This window comes from Psittacula echo (assembly GCF_963264785.1).
Source record: "Psittacula echo genome assembly, chromosome: 18".
NCBI classification, from domain to species: domain Eukaryota; kingdom Metazoa; phylum Chordata; class Aves; order Psittaciformes; family Psittacidae; genus Psittacula; species Psittacula echo.
Genome location: NC_137754.1, coordinates 5892635 through 5908222, shown reverse-complemented (window position 1 = coordinate 5908222; position 15588 = coordinate 5892635).

Below are 15588 nucleotides of genomic sequence, written 5' to 3'. Positions count from 1 at the left end.
AAAACTTGAGCTCTGCCTCTTCTGCAGAAAGTCAGCTTTGCAACGGTGCCATCCGCATTGCTGTCGCTCCTCCATTTCCCAACTCAAAGTCCATTACCATGGAACCTCTTTGGCACCCATGCTGGGCTGCCCGGCATCCCAGGCAGTAGAGCACGAACGGTTGGCCTCTGCTCCCACAGCCTAAGAGCCAGGGCAAAAAACTGGAGCTGTGCCTCTTCTGCAGAAAGTCAGCTTTGCAACGGTGCCATCCGCATTGCTGTCGCTCCTCCATTTCCCAACTCAAACTCCATTACAATGGAACCTCTTTGGCACCCGTGCTGGGCTGCCCAGCATCCCAGGCAGTAGAGCACGAACGGTTGGCCTCTGCTCCCACAGCCGAAGAGCCAGGGCAAAAAACTTGAGCTCTGCCTCTTTTGCAGAAAGTCAGCTTTGCAACGGTGCCATCCGCATTGCTGTCGCTCCTCCATTTCCCAACTCAAAGTCCATTACAATGGAACCTCTTTGGCAGCCGTGCTCGGCTGCCCAGCATCCCAGGGAGTAGAGCACGAACGGTTGGCCTCTGCTCCCACAGCCGAAGAGCCAGGGCAAAAAACTTGAGCTGTGCCTCTTCTGCAGAAAGTCAGCTTTGCAACGGTGCCATCCGCATTGCTGTCGCTCCTCCATTTCCCAACTCAAAGTCCATTACAATGGAACCTCTTTGGCAACCGTGCTGGGCTGCCCAGCATCCCAGGGAGTAGAGCACGAACGGTTGGCCTCTGCTCCCACAGCCGAAGAGGCAGGGCAAAAAACTTGAGCTCTGCCTCTTCTGCAGAAAGTCAGCTTTGCAACGGTGCCATCCGCATTGTTGTCGCTCCTCCATTTCCCAACACAAAGTCCATTACAATGGAACCTCTTTGGTACCCGTGCTCGGCTGCCCAGCATCCCAGGGAGTAGAGCACGAACATTTGGCCTCTGCTACCACAGCCGAAGAGGCAGGGCAAAAAACTTCAGCTGCACCTCTTCTGCAGAAAGTCAGCTTTGCAACGGTGCCATCCGCATTACTGTCGCTCATCCATTTCCCAACTCAAAGTCCATTACAATGGAACCTCTTTGGCAGCCGTGCTCGGCTGCCCAGCATCCCAGGGAGTAGAGCACGAACGGTTGGCCTCTGCTCCCACAGCCGAAGAGCCAGGGCAAAAAACTTGAGCTGTGCCTCTTCTGCAGAAAGTCAGCTTTGCAACGGTGCCATCCGCATTGCTGTCGCTCCTCCATTTCCCAACTCAAAGTCCATTACAATGGAACCTCTTTGGCACCCGTGCTGGGCTGCCCAGCATCCCAGGGAGTAGAGCACGAACGGTTGGCCTCTGCTCCCACAGCCGAAGAGCCAGGGCAAAAAACTTGAGCTCTGCCTCTTCTGCAGAAAGTCAGCTTTGCAACGGTGCCATCCGCATTGCTGTCGCTCCTCCATTTCCCAACACAAAGTCCATTACAATGGAACCTCTTTGGTACCCGTGCTCGGCTGCCCAGCATCCCAGGGAGTAGAGCACGAACATTTGGCCTCTGCTACCACAGCCGAAGAGGCAGGGCAAAAAACTTGAGCTGCACCTCTTCTGCAGAAAGTCAGCTTTGCAACGGTGCCATCCGCATTACTGTCGCTCATCCATTTCCCAACTCAAAGTCCATTACAATGGAACCTCTTTGGCACCCGTGCTGGGCTGCCCAGCATCCCAGGGAGTAGAGCACGAACGGTTGGCCTCTGCTCCCACAGCCGAAGAGCCAGGGCAAAAAACTTGAGCTCTGCCTCTTCTGCAGAAAGTCAGCTTTGCAACGGTGCCATCCGCATTGCTGTCGCTCCTCCATTTCCCAACTCAAAGTCCATTACAATGGAACCTATTTGGCACCCGTGCTCGGCTGCCCAGCATCCCAGGGAGTAGAGCACGAACGGTTGGCCTCTGCTCCCACAGCCGAAGAGGCAGTGCAAAAAACTTGAGCTCTGCCTCTTCTGCAGAAAGTCAGCTTTGCAATGGTGCCATCCGCCTTACTGTCGCTCCTCCATTTCCCAACTCAAAGTCCATTACAATGGAACCTCTTTGGCACCCGTGCTGGGCTGCCCAGCATCCCAGGGAGTAGAGCACGAACGGTTGGCCTCTGCTCCTACAGCCGAAGAGCCAGGGCAAAAAACTTGAGCTGTGCCTCTTCTGCAGAAAGTCAGCTTTGCAACGGTGCCATCCGCATTGCTGTCACTCCTCCATTTCCCAACTCAAAGTCCATTACAATGGAACCTCTTTGGCACCCGTGCTCGGCTGCCCAGCATCCCAGGGAGTAGAGCACGAACGGTTGGCCTCTGCTCCCACAGCCGAAGAGCCAGGGCAAAAAACTTGAGCTCTGCCTCTTCTGCAGAAAGTCAGCTTTGCAACGGTGCCATCCGCATTGCTGTCGCTCCTCCATTTCCCAACTCAAAGCCCATTACAATGGAATCTCTTTGGCACCCGTGCTCGGCTGCCCAGCATCCCAGGGAGTAGAGCACGAACGGTTGGCCTCTGCTCCCACAGCCGAAGAGCCAGGGCAAAAAACTTGAGCTCTGCCTCTTCTGCAGAAAGTCAGCTTTGCAACTGTGCCATCCACATTGCTGTCGCTCCTCCATTTCCCAACTCAAAGTCCATTACAATGGAACCTCTTTGGCACCCGTGCTCGGCTGCCCAGCATCCCAGGGAGTAGAGCACGAACGGTTGGCCTCTGCTCCCACAGCCGAAGAGCCAGGGCAAAAAACTTGAGCTCTGCCTCTTCTGCAGAATGTCAGCTTTGCAACTGTACCATCCGCATTGCTGTCGCTCCTCCATTTCCCAACTCAAAGTCCATTACAATGGAACCTCTTTGACACCCGTGCTCGGCTGCCCAGCATCCCAGGGAGTAGAGCACGAACGGTTGGCCTCTGCTCCCACAGCCGAAGAGCCAGGGCAAAAAACTTGAGCTCTGCCTCTTCTGCAGAAAGTCAGCTTTGCAACGGTGCCATCCGCATTGCTGTCGCTCCTCCATTTCCCAACTCAAAGTCCATTACAATGGAACCTCTTTGGCACCCGTGCTGGGCTGCCCAGCATCCCAGGGAGTAGAGCACGAACGGTTGGCCTCTGCTCCCACAGCCGAAGAGCCAGGGCAAAAAACTTGAGCTCTGCCTCTTCTGCAGAAAGTCAGCTTTGCAACGGTGCCATCCGCATTGCTGTCGCTCCTCCATTTCCCAACTCAAAGTCCATTACAATGGAACCTCTTTGGCACCCGTGCTGGGCTGCCCAGCATCCCAGGCAGTAGAGCACGAACGGTTGGCCTCTGCTCCCACAGCCGAAGAGCCAGGGCAAAAAACTTGAGCTCTGCCTCTTCTGCAGAAAGTCAGCTTTGCAACGGTGCCATCCGCATTGCTGTCGCTCCTCCATTTCCCAACTCAAAGTCCATTACCATGGAACCTCTTTGGCACCCATGCTGGGCTGCCCGGCATCCCAGGCAGTAGAGCACGAACGGTTGGCCTCTGCTCCCACAGCCTAAGAGCCAGGGCAAAAAACTGGAGCTGTGCCTCTTCTGCAGAAAGTCAGCTTTGCAACGGTGCCATCCGCATTGCTGTCGCTCCTCCATTTCCCAACTCAAAGTCCATTACAATGGAACCTCTTTGGCACCCGTGCTGGGCTGCCCAGCATCCCAGGGAGTAGAGCACGAACGGTTGGCCTCTGCTCCTACAGCCGAAGAGCCAGGGCAAAAAACTTGAGCTGTGCCTCTTCTGCAGAAAGTCAGCTTTGCAACGGTGCCATCCGCATTGCTGTCACTCCTCCATTTCCCAACTCAAAGTCCATTACAATGGAACCTCTTTGGCACCCGTGCTCGGCTGCCCAGCATCCCAGGGAGTAGAGCACGAACGGTTGGCCTCTGCTCCCACAGCCGAAGAGCCAGGGCAAAAAACTTGAGCTCTGCCTCTTCTGCAGAAAGTCAGCTTTGCAACGGTGCCATCCGCATTGCTGTCGCTCCTCCATTTCCCAACTCAAAGCCCATTACAATGGAATCTCTTTGGCACCCGTGCTCGGCTGCCCAGCATCCCAGGGAGTAGAGCACGAACGGTTGGCCTCTGCTCCCACAGCCGAAGAGCCAGGGCAAAAAACTTGAGCTCTGCCTCTTCTGCAGAAAGTCAGCTTTGCAACTGTGCCATCCACATTGCTGTCGCTCCTCCATTTCCCAACTCAAAGTCCATTACAATGGAACCTCTTTGGCACCCGTGCTGGGCTGCCCAGCATCCCAGGGAGTAGAGCACGAACGGTTGGCCTCTGCTCCCACAGCCGAAGAGCCAGGGCAAAAAACTTGAGCTCTGCCTCTTCTGCAGAATGTCAGCTTTGCAACTGTACCATCCGCATTGCTGTCGCTCCTCCATTTCCCAACTCAAAGTCCATTACAATGGAACCTCTTTGACACCCGTGCTCGGCTGCCCAGCATCCCAGGGAGTAGAGCACGAACGGTTGGCCTCTGCTCCCACAGCCGAAGAGCCAGGGCAAAAAACTTGAGCTCTGCCTCTTCTGCAGAAAGTCAGCTTTGCAACGGTGCCATCCGCATTGCTGTCGCTCCTCCATTTCCCAACTCAAAGTCCATTACAATGGAACCTCTTTGGCACCCGTGCTGGGCTGCCCAGCATCCCAGGCAGTAGAGCACGAACGGTTGGCCTCTGCTCCCACAGCCGAAGAGCCAGGGCAAAAAACTTGAGCTCTGCCTCTTCTGCAGAAAGTCAGCTTTGCAACGGTGCCATCCGCATTGCTGTCGCTCCTCCATTTCCCAACTCAAAGTCCATTACCATGGAACCTCTTTGGCACCCATGCTGGGCTGCCCGGCATCCCAGGCAGTAGAGCACGAACGGTTGGCCTCTGCTCCCACAGCCTAAGAGCCAGGGCAAAAAACTGGAGCTGTGCCTCTTCTGCAGAAAGTCAGCTTTGCAACGGTGCCATCCGCATTGCTGTCGCTCCTCCATTTCCCAACTCAAAGTCCATTACAATGGAACCTCTTTGGCACCCGTGCTGGGCTGCCCAGCATCCCAGGGAGTAGAGCACGAACGGTTGGCCTCTGCTCCTACAGCCGAAGAGCCAGGGCAAAAAACTTGAGCTGTGCCTCTTCTGCAGAAAGTCAGCTTTGCAACGGTGCCATCCGCATTGCTGTCACTCCTCCATTTCCCAACTCAAAGTCCATTACAATGGAACCTCTTTGGCACCCGTGCTCGGCTGCCCAGCATCCCAGGGAGTAGAGCACGAACGGTTGGCCTCTGCTCCCACAGCCGAAGAGCCAGGGCAAAAAACTTGAGCTCTGCCTCTTCTGCAGAAAGTCAGCTTTGCAACGGTGCCATCCGCATTGCTGTCGCTCCTCCATTTCCCAACTCAAAGCCCATTACAATGGAATCTCTTTGGCACCCGTGCTCGGCTGCCCAGCATCCCAGGGAGTAGAGCACGAACGGTTGGCCTCTGCTCCCACAGCCGAAGAGCCAGGGCAAAAAACTTGAGCTCTGCCTCTTCTGCAGAAAGTCAGCTTTGCAACGGTGCCATCCGCATTGCTGTCGCTCCTCCATTTCCCAACTCAAAGTCCATTACCATGGAACCTCTTTGGCACCCATGCTGGGCTGCCCGGCATCCCAGGCAGTAGAGCACGAACGGTTGGCCTCTGCTCCCACAGCCTAAGAGCCAGGGCAAAAAACTGGAGCTGTGCCTCTTCTGCAGAAAGTCAGCTTTGCAACGGTGCCATCCGCATTGCTGTCGCTCCTCCATTTCCCAACTCAAAGTCCATTACAATGGAACCTCTTTGGCACCCGTGCTGGGCTGCCCAGCATCCCAGGGAGTAGAGCACGAACGGTTGGCCTCTGCTCCTACAGCCGAAGAGCCAGGGCAAAAAACTTGAGCTGTGCCTCTTCTGCAGAAAGTCAGCTTTGCAACGGTGCCATCCGCATTGCTGTCACTCCTCCATTTCCCAACTCAAAGTCCATTACAATGGAACCTCTTTGGCACCCGTGCTCGGCTGCCCAGCATCCCAGGGAGTAGAGCACGAACGGTTGGCCTCTGCTCCCACAGCCGAAGAGCCAGGGCAAAAAACTTGAGCTCTGCCTCTTCTGCAGAAAGTCAGCTTTGCAACGGTGCCATCCGCATTGCTGTCGCTCCTCCATTTCCCAACTCAAAGCCCATTACAATGGAATCTCTTTGGCACCCGTGCTCGGCTGCCCAGCATCCCAGGGAGTAGAGCACGAACGGTTGGCCTCTGCTCCCACAGCCGAAGAGCCAGGGCAAAAAACTTGAGCTGTGCCTCTTCTGCAGAAAGTCAGCTTTGCAACTGTGCCATCCACATTGCTGTCGCTCCTCCATTTCCCAACTCAAAGTCCATTACAATGGAACCTCTTTGGCACCCGTGCTGGGCTGCCCAGCATCCCAGGGAGTAGAGCACGAACGGTTGGCCTCTGCTCCCACAGCCGAAGAGCCAGGGCAAAAAACTTGAGCTCTGCCTCTTCTGCAGAATGTCAGCTTTGCAACTGTACCATCCGCATTGCTGTCGCTCCTCCATTTCCCAACTCAAAGTCCATTACAATGGAACCTCTTTGACACCCGTGCTCGGCTGCCCAGCATCCCAGGGAGTAGAGCACGAACGGTTGGCCTCTGCTCCCACAGCCGAAGAGCCAGGGCAAAAAACTTGAGCTCTGCCTCTTCTGCAGAAAGTCAGCTTTGCAACGGTGCCATCCGCATTGCTGTCGCTCCTCCATTTCCCAACTCAAAGTCCATTACAATGGAACCTCTTTGGCACCCGTGCTGGGCTGCCCAGCATCCCAGGGAGTAGAGCACGAACGGTTGGCCTCTGCTCCCACAGCCGAAGAGCCAGGGCAAAAAACTTGAGCTCTGCCTCTTCTGCAGAAAGTCAGCTTTGCAACGGTGCCATCCGCATTGCTGTCGCTCCTCCATTTCCCAACTCAAAGTCCATTACAATGGAACCTCTTTGGCACCCGTGCTGGGCTGCCCAGCATCCCAGGCAGTAGAGCACGAACGGTTGGCCTCTGCTCCCACAGCCGAAGAGCCAGGGCAAAAAACTTGAGCTCTGCCTCTTCTGCAGAAAGTCAGCTTTGCAACGGTGCCATCCGCATTGCTGTCGCTCCTCCATTTCCCAACTCAAAGTCCATTACCATGGAACCTCTTTGGCACCCATGCTGGGCTGCCCACCATCCCAGGCAGTAGAGCACGAACGGTTGGCCTCTGCTCCCACAGCCTAAGAGCCAGGGCAAAAAACTGGAGCTGTGCCTCTTCTGCAGAAAGTCAGCTTTGCAACGGTGCCATCCGCATTGCTGTCGCTCCTCCATTTCCCAACTCAAACTCCATTACAATGGAACCTCTTTGGCACCCGTGCTGGGCTGCCCAGCATCCCAGGCAGTAGAGCACGAACGGTTGGCCTCTGCTCCCACAGCCGAAGAGCCAGGGCAAAAAACTTGAGCTCTGCCTCTTCTGCAGAAAGTCAGCTTTGCAACGGTGCCATCCGCATTGCTGTCGCTCCTCCATTTCCCAACTCAAAGTCCATTACAATGGAACCTCTTTGGCACCCGTGCTGGGCTGCCCAGCATCCCAGGGAGTAGAGCACGAACAGTTGGCCTCTGCTCCCACAGCCGAAGAGCCAGGGCAAAAAACTTGAGCTGTGCCTCTTCTGCAGAATGTCAGCTTTGCAACTGTGCCATCCGCATTGCTGTCGCTCCTCCATTTCCCAACACAAAGTCCATTACAATGGAACCTCTTTGGTACCCGTGCTGGGCTGCCCAGCATCCCAGGGAGTAGAGCACGAACGGTTGGCCTCTGCTCCCACAGCCGAAGAGCCAGGGCAAAAAACTTGAGCTGTGCCTCTTCTGCAGAAAGTCAGCTTTGCAACGGTGCCATCCGCATTGCTGTCGCTCCTCCATTTCCCAACTCAAAGTCCATTACAATGGAACCTCTTTGGCACCCGTGCTCGGCTGCCCAGCATCCCAGAGAGTAGAGCACGAACGCTTGGCCTCTGCTCCCACAGCCGAAGAGCCAGGGCAAAAAACTTGAGCTGTGCCTCTTCTGCAGAAAGTCAGCTTTGCAACGGTGCCATCCGCATTGCTGTCGCTCCTCCATTTCCCAACTCAAAGTCCATTACAATGGAACCTCTTTGGCACCCGTGCTCGGCTGCCCAGCATCCCAGGGAGTAGAGCACGAACGGTTGGCCTCTGCTCCCACAGCCGAAGAGCCAGGGCAAAAAACTTGAGCTCTGCCTCTTCTGCAGAAAGTCAGCTTTGCAACGGTGCCATCCGCATTGCTGTCGCTCCTCCATTTCCCAACTCAAAGCCCATTACAATGGAATCTCTTTGGCACCCGTGCTCGGCTGCCCAGCATCCCAGGGAGTAGAGCACGAACGGTTGGCCTCTGCTCCCACAGCCGAAGAGCCAGGGCAAAAAACTTGAGCTCTGCCTCTTCTGCAGAAAGTCAGCTTTGCAACTGTGCCATCCACATTGCTGTCGCTCCTCCATTTCCCAACTCAAAGTCCATTACAATGGAACCTCTTTGGCACCCGTGCTGGGCTGCCCAGCATCCCAGGGAGTAGAGCACGAACGGTTGGCCTCTGCTCCCACAGCCGAAGAGCCAGGGCAAAAAACTTGAGCTCTGCCTCTTCTGCAGAATGTCAGCTTTGCAACTGTACCATCCGCATTGCTGTCGCTCCTCCATTTCCCAACTCAAAGTCCATTACAATGGAACCTCTTTGACACCCGTGCTCGGCTGCCCAGCATCCCAGGGAGTAGAGCACGAACGGTTGGCCTCTGCTCCCACAGCCGAAGAGCCAGGGCAAAAAACTTGAGCTCTGCCTCTTCTGCAGAAAGTCAGCTTTGCAACGGTGCCATCCGCATTGCTGTCGCTCCTCCATTTCCCAACTCAAAGTCCATTACAATGGAACCTCTTTGGCACCCGTGCTGGGCTGCCCAGCATCCCAGGGAGTAGAGCACGAACGGTTGGCCTCTGCTCCCACAGCCGAAGAGCCAGGGCAAAAAACTTGAGCTCTGCCTCTTCTGCAGAAAGTCAGCTTTGCAACGGTGCCATCCGCATTGCTGTCGCTCCTCCATTTCCCAACTCAAAGTCCATTACAATGGAACCTCTTTGGCACCCGTGCTGGGCTGCCCAGCATCCCAGGCAGTAGAGCACGAACGGTTGGCCTCTGCTCCCACAGCCGAAGAGCCAGGGCAAAAAACTTGAGCTCTGCCTCTTCTGCAGAAAGTCAGCTTTGCAACGGTGCCATCCGCATTGCTGTCGCTCCTCCATTTCCCAACTCAAAGTCCATTACAATGGAACCTCTTTGGCACCCGTGCTGGGCTGCCCAGCATCCCAGGGAGTAGAGCACGAACGGTTGGCCTCTGCTCCCACAGCCGAAGAGCCAGGGCAAAAAACTTGAGCTGTGCCTCTTCTGCAGAATGTCAGCTTTGCAACTGTGCCATCCGCATTGCTGTCGCTCCTCCATTTCCCAACTCAAAGTCCATTACAATGGAACCTCTTTGGCACCCGTGCTGGGCTGCCCAGCATCCCAGGGAGTAGAGCACGAACGGTTGGCCTCTGCTCCCACAGCCGAAGCGGCAGGGCAAAAAACTTGAGCTGTGCCTCTTCTGCAGAAAGTCAGCTTTGCAACGGTGCCATCCGCATTGCTGTCGCTCCTCCATTTCCCAACTCAAAGTCCATTATAATGGAACCCCTTTGGCACCCGTGCTCGGCTGCCCAGCATCCCAGAGAGTAGAGCACGAATGGTTGGCCTCTGCTCCCACAGCCGAAGAGCAAGGGCAAAAAACTTGAGCTCTGCCTCTTCTGCAGAATGTCAGCTTTGCAACGGTGCCATCCGCATTGCTGTCGCTCCTCCATTTCCCAACTCAAAGTCCATTACAATGGAACCTCTTTGGCACCCGTGCTGGGCTGCCCAGCATCGCAGGCAGTAGAGCACGAACGGCTGGCCTCTGCTCCCACAGCCGAAGAGCCAGGGCAAAAAACTTGAGCTCTGCCTCTTCTGCAGAAAGTCAGCTTTGCAATGGTGCCATCCGCATTGCTGTCGCTCCTCCATTTCCCAACTCAAAGTCCATTACAATGGAACCTCTTTGGCACCCGTGCTGGGCTGCCCAGCATCCCAGGCAGTAGAGCACGAACGGTTGGCCTCTGCTCCCACAGCCGAAGAGCCAGGGCAAAAAACTTGAGCTCTGCCTCTTCTGCAGAAAGTCAGCTTTGCAATGGTGCCATCCGCCTTACTGTCGGTCCTCCATTTCCCAACTCAAAGTCCATTACAATGGAACCTCTTTGGCACCCGTGCTGGGCTGCCCAGCATCCCAGGCAGTAGAGCACGAACGGTTGGCCTCTGCTCCCACAGCCGAAGAGCCAGGGCAAAAAACTTGAGCTGTGCCTCTTCTGCAGAAAGTCAGCTTTGCAACGGTGCCATCCGCATTGCTGTCGCTCCTCCATTTCCCAACTCAAAGTCCATTACAATGGAATCTCTTTGGCACCCGTGCTCGGCTGCCCAGCATCCCAGGCAGTAGAGCACGAACGGTTGGCCTCTGCTCCCACAGCCGAAGAGCCAGGGCAAAAAACTTGAGCTGTGCCTCTTCTGCAGAAAGTCAGCTTTGCAACGGTGCCATCCGCATTGCTGTCGCTCCTCCATTTCCCAACTCAAAGTCCATTACAATGGAATCTCTTTGGCACCCGTGCTCGGCTGCCCAGCATCCCAGGGAGTAGAGCACGAACGGTTGGCCTCTGCTCCCACAGCCGAAGAGCCAGGGCAAAAAACTTGAGCTCTGCCTCTTCTGCAGAAAGTCAGCTTTGCAACGGTGCCATCCGCATTGCTGTCGCTCCTCCATTTCCCAACTCAAAGTCCATTACAATGGAACCTCTTTGGCACCCGTGCTGGGCTGCCCAGCATCCCAGGGAGTAGAGCACGAACAGTTGGCCTCTGCTCCCACAGCCGAAGAGCCAGGGCAAAAAACTTGAGCTGTGCCTCTTCTGCAGAATGTCAGCTTTGCAACTGTGCCATCCGCATTGCTGTCGCTCCTCCATTTCCCAACACAAAGTCCATTACAATGGAACCTCTTTGGTACCCGTGCTCGGCTGCCCAGCATCCCAGGGAGTAGAGCACGAACGGTTGGCCTCTGCTCCCACAGCCGAAGAGCCAGGGCAAAAAACTTGAGCTGTGCCTCTTCTGCAGAAAGTCAGCTTTGCAACGGTGCCATCCGCATTGCTGTCGCTCCTCCATTTCCCAACTCAAAGTCCATTACAATGGAACCTCTTTGGCACCCGTGCTCGGCTGCCCAGCATCCCAGGCAGTAGAGCACGAACGGTTGGCCTCTGCTCCCACAGCCGAAGAGCCAGGGCAAAAAACTTGAGCTCTGCCTCTTCTGCAGAAAGTCAGCTTTGCAACGGTGCCATCCGCATTGCTGTCGCTCCTCCATTTCCCAACTCAAAGTCCATTACAATGGAACCTCTTTGGCACCCGTGCTCGGCTGCCCAGCATCCCAGGGAGTAGAGCACGAACGGTTGGCCTCTGCTCCCACAGCCGAAGAGCCAGGGCAAAAAACTTGAGCTGTGCCTCTTCTGCAGAAAGTCAGCTTTGCAACGGTGCCATCCGCATTGCTGTCGCTCCTCCATTTCCCAACACAAAGTCCATTACAATGGAACCTCTTTGGTACCCGTGCTCGGCTGCCAAGCATCCCAGGGAGTAGAGCACGAACGTTTGGCCTCTGCTCCCACAGCCGAAGAGTCAGGGCAAGAAACTTGAGCTCTGCCTCTTCTGCAGAAAGTCAGCTTTGCAATGGTGCCATCCGCATTACTGTCGGTCCTCCATTTCCCAACTCAAATTCCATTACAATGGAACCTCTTTGGCACCCGTGCTGGGCTGCCCAGCATCCCAGGCAGTAGAGCACGAACGGTTGGCCTCTGCTCCCACAGCCGAAGAGCCAGGGCAAAAAACTTGAGCTCTGCCTCTTCTGCAGAAAGTCAGCTTTGCAACGGTGCCATCCGCATTGCTGTCGCTCCTCCATTTCCCAACTCAAAGTCCATTACAATGGAATCTCTTTGGTACCCGTGCTCGGCTGCCCAGCATCCCAGGGAGTAGAGCACGAACGGTTGGCCTCTGCTCCCACAGCCGAAGAGCCAGGGCAAAAAACTTGAGCTCTGCCTCTTCTGCAGAAAGTCAGCTTTGCAATGGTGCCATCCGCATTGCTGTCGCTCCTCCATTTCCCAACTCAAAGTCCATTACAATGGAACCTCTTTGGCACCCGTGCTGGGCTGCCCAGCATCCCAGGGAGTAGAGCACGAACGGTTGGCCTCTGCTCCCACAGCCGAAGAGCCAGGGCAAAAAACTTGAGCTGTGCCTCTTCTGCAGAATGTCAGCTTTGCAACTGTGCCATCCGCATTGCTGTCGCTCCTCCATTTCCCAACACAAAGTCCATTACAATGGAACCTCTTTGGTACCCGTGCTCGGCTGCCCAGCATCCCAGGGAGTAGAGCACGAACGGTTGGCCTCTGCTCCCACAGCCGAAGAGCCAGGGCAAAAAACTTGAGCTGTGCCTCTTCTGCAGAAAGTCAGCTTTGCAACGGTGCCATCCGCATTGCTGTCGCTCCTCCATTTCCCAACTCAAAGTCCATTACAATGGAACCTCTTTGGCACCCGTGCTCGGCTGCCCAGCATCCCAGGCAGTAGAGCACGAACGGTTGGCCTCTGCTCCCACAGCCGAAGAGCCAGGGCAAAAAACTTGAGCTCTGCCTCTTCTGCAGAAAGTCAGCTTTGCAACGGTGCCATCCGCATTGCTGTCGCTCCTCCATTTCCCAACTCAAAGTCCATTACAATGGAACCTCTTTGGCACCCGTGCTCGGCTGCCCAGCATCCCAGGGAGTAGAGCACGAACGGTTGGCCTCTGCTCCCACAGCCGAAGAGCCAGGGCAAAAAACTTGAGCTGTGCCTCTTCTGCAGAAAGTCAGCTTTGCAACGGTGCCATCCGCATTGCTGTCGCTCCTCCATTTCCCAACACAAAGTCCATTACAATGGAACCTCTTTGGTACCCGTGCTCGGCTGCCAAGCATCCCAGGGAGTAGAGCACGAACGTTTGGCCTCTGCTCCCACAGCCGAAGAGTCAGGGCAAGAAACTTGAGCTCTGCCTCTTCTGCAGAAAGTCAGCTTTGCAATGGTGCCATCCGCATTACTGTCGGTCCTCCATTTCCCAACTCAAATTCCATTACAATGGAACCTCTTTGGCACCCGTGCTGGGCTGCCCAGCATCCCAGGCAGTAGAGCACGAACGGTTGGCCTCTGCTCCCACAGCCGAAGAGCCAGGGCAAAAAACTTGAGCTCTGCCTCTTCTGCAGAAAGTCAGCTTTGCAACGGTGCCATCCGCATTGCTGTCGCTCCTCCATTTCCCAACTCAAAGTCCATTACAATGGAATCTCTTTGGTACCCGTGCTCGGCTGCCCAGCATCCCAGGGAGTAGAGCACGAACGGTTGGCCTCTGCTCCCACAGCCGAAGAGCCAGGGCAAAAAACTTGAGCTCTGCCTCTTCTGCAGAAAGTCAGCTTTGCAACGGTGCCATCCGCATTGCTGTCGCTCCTCCATTTCCCAACTCAAAGTCCATTACAATGGAACCTCTTTGGCACCCGTGCTGGGCTGCCCAGCATCCCAGGGAGTAGAGCACGAACGGTTGGCCTCTGCTCCCACAGCCGAAGAGCCAGGGCAAAAAACTTGAGCTCTGCCTCTTCTGCAGAAAGTCAGCTTTGCAACGGTGCCATCCGCATTACTGTCTCTCCTCCATTTCCCAACTCAAAGTCCATTGCAATGGAACCTCTTTGGCACCCGTGCTCGGCTGCCCAGCATCCCAGGCAGTAGAGCACGAACGGTTGGCCTCTGCTCCCACAGCCGAAGAGCCAGGGCAAAAAACTGGAGCTCTGCCTCTTTTGCAGAAAGTCAGCTTTGCAACGGTGCCATCCGCATTGCTGTCGCTCCTCCATTTCCCAACTCAAAGTCCATTACAATGGAACCTCTTTGGCACCCGTGCTCGGCTGCCCAGCATCCCAGGCAGTAGAGCACGAACGGTTGGCCTCTGCTCCCACAGCCGAAGAGCCAGGGCAAAAAACTTGAGCTCTGCCTCTTCTGCAGAATGTCAGCTTTGCAACTGTGCCATCCGCATTGCTGTCGCTCCTCCATTTCCCAACTCAAAGTCCATTACAATGGAACCTCTTTGGCACCCGTGCTCGGCTGCCCAGCATCCCAGGCAGTAGAGCACGAACGGTTGGCCTCTGCTCCCACAGCCGAAGAGCCAGGGCAAAAAACTGGAGCTGTGCCTCTTCTGCAGAAAGTCAGCTTTGCAACGGTGCCATCCGCATTGCTGTCGCTCCTCCATTTCCCAACTCAAAGTCCATTACAATGGAACCTCTTTGGCACCCGTGCTCGGCTGCCCAGCATCCCAGGCAGTAGAGCACGAACGGTTGGCCTCTGCTCCCACAGCCGAAGAGCCAGGGCAAAAAACTTGAGCTCTGCCTCTTCTGCAGAAAGTCAGCTTTGCAACGGTGCCATCCGCATTGCTGTCGCTCCTCCATTTCCCAACTCAAAGTCCATTACAATGGAACCTCTTTGGCACCCGTGCTCGGCTGCCCAGCATCCCAGGGAGTAGAGCACGAACGGTTGGCCTCTGCTCCCACAGCCGAAGAGCCAGGGCAAAAAACTTGAGCTGTGCCTCTTCTGCAGAAAGTCAGCTTTGCAACGGTGCCATCCGCATTGCTGTCGCTCCTCCATTTCCCAACACAAAGTCCATTACAATGGAACCTCTTTGGTACCCGTGCTCGGCTGCCAAGCATCCCAGGGAGTAGAGCACGAACGTTTGGCCTCTGCTCCCACAGCCGAAGAGTCAGGGCAAGAAACTTGAGCTCTGCCTCTTCTGCAGAAAGTCAGCTTTGCAATGGTGCCATCCGCATTACTGTCGGTCCTCCATTTCCCAACTCAAATTCCATTACAATGGAACCTCTTTGGCACCCGTGCTGGGCTGCCCAGCATCCCAGGCAGTAGAGCACGAACGGTTGGCCTCTGCTCCCACAGCCGAAGAGCCAGGGCAAAAAACTTGAGCTCTGCCTCTTCTGCAGAAAGTCAGCTTTGCAACGGTGCCATCCGCATTGCTGTCGCTCCTGAATTTCCCAACTCAAAGTCCATTACAATGGAATCTCTTTGGTACCCGTGCTGGGCTGCCCAGCATCCCAGGGAGTAGAGCACGAACGGTTGGCCTCTGCTCCCACAGCCGAAGAGCCAGGGCAAAAAACTTGAGCTCTGCCTCTTCTGCAGAAAGTCAGCTTTGCAACGGTGCCATCCGCATTGCTGTCGCTCCTCCATTTCCCAACTCAAAGTCCATTACAATGGAACCTCTTTGGCACCCGTGCTGGGCTGCCCAGCATCCCAGGGAGTAGAGCACGAACGGTTGGCCTCTGCTCCCACAGCCGAAGAGCCAGGGCAAAAAACTTGAGCTCTGCCTCTTCTGCAGAAAGTCAGCTTTGCAACGGTGCCATCCGCATTACTGTCGCTCCTCCATTTCCCAACTCAAAGTCCATTGCAATGGAA